Source organism: Octodon degus, unplaced genomic scaffold (genome assembly GCF_000260255.1).
Source record: "Octodon degus isolate 3935 unplaced genomic scaffold, OctDeg1.0 scaffold00013, whole genome shotgun sequence".
NCBI lineage: Eukaryota > Metazoa > Chordata > Mammalia > Rodentia > Octodontidae > Octodon > Octodon degus.
In genome coordinates this window covers 12,553,233-12,556,893 of record NW_004524589.1, presented here as the reverse complement: position 1 = coordinate 12,556,893, position 3,661 = coordinate 12,553,233, and positions in this window count along the sequence as shown.

The window sequence follows — 3,661 nt, the reverse complement described above, 5'->3', positions numbered from 1 at the left end:
ACCATATACATCCTTGAAGCAGGACAGCCCCACAATATTCCTTTTCTTGTCTCTTGCTTTCATTCACCACCCTCTTCTTTTTGAACAACCATCTACTCAAAAGACATCCTAGCAGCATCTGACATGTCATGACAAGCAGCCTGTATTCAGAAGACCAGAATGACAGCACTCCAAGCATAAAACCAGTATTAGACATTACCATCTGCAGTGCAGTTGCTTAATTCACAGGAATCAGTATGTATAGTTAATCAGGGTGAGAATCTTTCCAAGTAACTGCTAGATTCAAAAATCTGGAGATTCTCAGGATCTTTGCCTTGCCCATCTTCTACATATAACTGAATGTCTTGACATTGTCATGTTTCATAGCTCTTCTCCTTTCCCTCTCTTGATTAGTTAGTCCTAGAGATCCTGCTTTCCTTTTCTTGTGTTATACCTTTCTATTTTATTTCATTTTTTCAGTTCTTATACTAGGGAGACTATATGATATTTACACATGTGTGTCTGGTTTATTTCACTTACGAGTATATGTTCAAGTGCATCCCTTCAATATAAAGGCTTCGAGTTTATCATTCTTAATAGTTGAATACTACTCCATTGTGTAAAAGTACCACATCTTTTTCAACATTCCTCAGGTGAGGGGCAATTTGGTTGTTTCCAAGATTTGACTATCACCAATTGTGCTGCTATAAACATAGGCACACATATATTACTACGATATGATGTTTTCAGATCCTCCGGAAAATTCCCAGTAGAGGAATAGCTGGTTTAAAGGGGATTTCCAGTCCACCTTTTCTAAAGATTCTCCATACTGATTTCCATAATGGTTACACCAGTCTACATTCCCACTAGCAGTGGAGATGGGTTCTTTTATTATACCTTTCTATTTCTATTTCTTCTTTTCAGTTCTTATAGTAGGGAAACTATACGATATTTACACATGTGTGTCTGGTTTATTTTACTTATGAGTATATGCTCAAGTGGTATCCACTTCGATATTAAGGCTTCGAGTTTATCATTCTTAATAGCTGAATAATACTCCATTGTGTAAAACATACAACATCTTTTTCAACCATTCCTCAGGTGATAGGCAACTTGGTTGTTTCCAAGATTTGGCTATCACTAATTGTGCTGCTATAAACTTAGGCACACATATATCACTATGATATGATGTTTTCAGATCCTCCAGGAAAATTGCCAGTAGAGGAATAGCTGGTTTAAATGAGATTTACAGTCCTTTTTCTAAGGAGTCTCCACATTGATTTCCATAACGGTTACACCGATTTACTTTCCCACCAGCAGTGGAGATGGGTTCTTTTTTCCCACAGCCTCTCCAACATTTGTTGTTGGGTGATTTCTTTATGATAGCCATTCTTTCTCAGGTGAAATGATATCTCAGTGTTGTTTGAATTTGCATTTCACGGATGGCTATTGATGTGGATGATTTATTCATATATTTATTCACTACTTTAATTTCATCCTATCAGAACCATGTGTTCATCTGTATGCCCACTTCTGGATTGGGTCTTTAAATTTTGGGTTCCAAATGTTTTATAGTTATTTATAAATTCTAGAGCGGAGACATTTGTCTGAGTACTTATTTGTTATGAATATTTCCAAAATTGTGAGTTGCCTTTCTACTTTGTTGGTAACTTCTTTTGATGTGAAAAAATTTCTCAGTAAGAGCAGGTCCCAGTTGTTAATTCTTTCAACAGTTTCCCATGCGATTTGATTTCTGGCCATGAACTCTTTGCCTACCCCTATGTCTGCAAGAGTTCCTCCCATTTTCTCTTCCAGGAGATTTAGTGTCTCTGCTTTAATGTTTAGATCTTTATTCCATTTTGACTTTAGTTTAGTGTATGTTGATAGACATGGGTCAAGTTTGAGTTTTCGGCATGTAGAAAGCCAGTTTTTCCAGCACCATTTGTTAAATGTGCTATCTTTTTTCCAGTGAGTATATTTCCCCCCATTTTCAAAGATACGGTGGCTGCGTGTGTTAGTAGGGGCTTTAGCATCTTGGAATCTAATCCATTGATCCTCAAGTCTATTTTGTTGCCAATACAATGCTGATTCTATCACAGTAGCCTTGTAATATAATTTCAAGTCAGGAATAGTAATGCCACCTGCCTTGTCTTTATTGCCCAATATTGCCTTTGCTATTCTAGGTCTTTTTTGATTCCATAAAAATTTGAGGAATGACTTCTCTAGGTCTTTGAGGTATGTTGGTGATAGTCTGATATGGATTGCATTAAATCTGTATAGCAATTTTGGGAGTATGGACGTCTTCACAATGTTGGTTCTTCCTATCCAGGAGTATGGAATATTTTTCCATTTTCTGAAATCCTCTACGATCTCTTTTTTAAGAGTACTGTAATTTTTCTTGAAAAAAATTGTTGACTTCTGTAGTTAGATTAATTCCAAGGTATTTCATTTTCCTCGGTGCTATTGTAAAAGTTATTGTTTCTGTAATTTCCCTCTCATTGTGTTTGTTGTCTTTGTAGAGGTATGCTATTGACTTTTGGGTATTGACTTTATAACCTGCTATGCTACTGAATTTCTCTATTAATTCTAGTAGCTTCTTGGTGGAGTTATTTTAGTCTTCCTTGTAAAGTATCATGTCATCTGCAAATAAAGATAATTTAACTTCTTCTTTGCCTATTGCTATTGCATTTATTTCTTTCTCTTGTCTAATGGCTGTAGCTAATGATTCCAGAACTATATTGAATAGGAGTGGTGATAGAGGACATCCTTGTTGTGTACCAGATCTTAGAGTAAAATATTTCAGTTTTTCACCATTAAGGATTGTGCTAGCTATTGGGTTTTCATAAATGGCTTTTACTAGATTGAAGTAGAGGCCATCTTTTCTAATTTTCTGTAAGACTTTGAACATGAATGAGTGTTGGACCTTGTCAAAAGCCTTTTCTGTAGCAATGGAAATGATGATATGGTTTTTAGTTATTGCTTTATTGATATAGTGTATTACATTTATAGATTTTTAAATATTGAACCATCCTTGCATCTGTGGGATGAATCCTACCTGGTCATGGTGTATGATCTTCTTGATGATTTGCTGTATTGTATTTGCTTTGATTTTATTGAGGATTTTAACATCTATGTTCATGAGACCGATCGGCCTGTAGTTTTCTTTCTTAGTTGCATCTTTCCCTGATTTTGCTATCAGTATAATACTTACCTCCAGGAATGATTTTGCGAGGATTGCTTCCTTTTCAATTTCATAGAAGAGTTTGAGGAGTATAGGGACTACATCTTCTTTAAATTTCTTGTAGAATTCAGCTGTGAATCCAAGAGGACCTGGACTTTTCTTTTTTGTTAGGTTTTTAATTACATCTCGTATTTCATTGGCTGTTGTTGGTTTAATGAGAGTGCTTATATCTTGTCGATTCAGTTGTTGTAATTTGTACCTTTCTAGGAATCTGTCCATTTCTTCTATGTCTTTTATTCTGTGAGAGTAAAGATTCTCTAAGTACCTATTTATAATCTTCTGAATTTCCACTGAGTCTGTGGTAATTACACCCTTTTCATTTCTTATTCCTTGTCTTTGAATTTTTTCTTTCCTCTGTTTGATGAGATTAGGGGCTTACCAATTTTATTTAATCTTTCAAAGAACCAACTTTTTGCTTTCTTAATTCTTTGAATTGTTTTT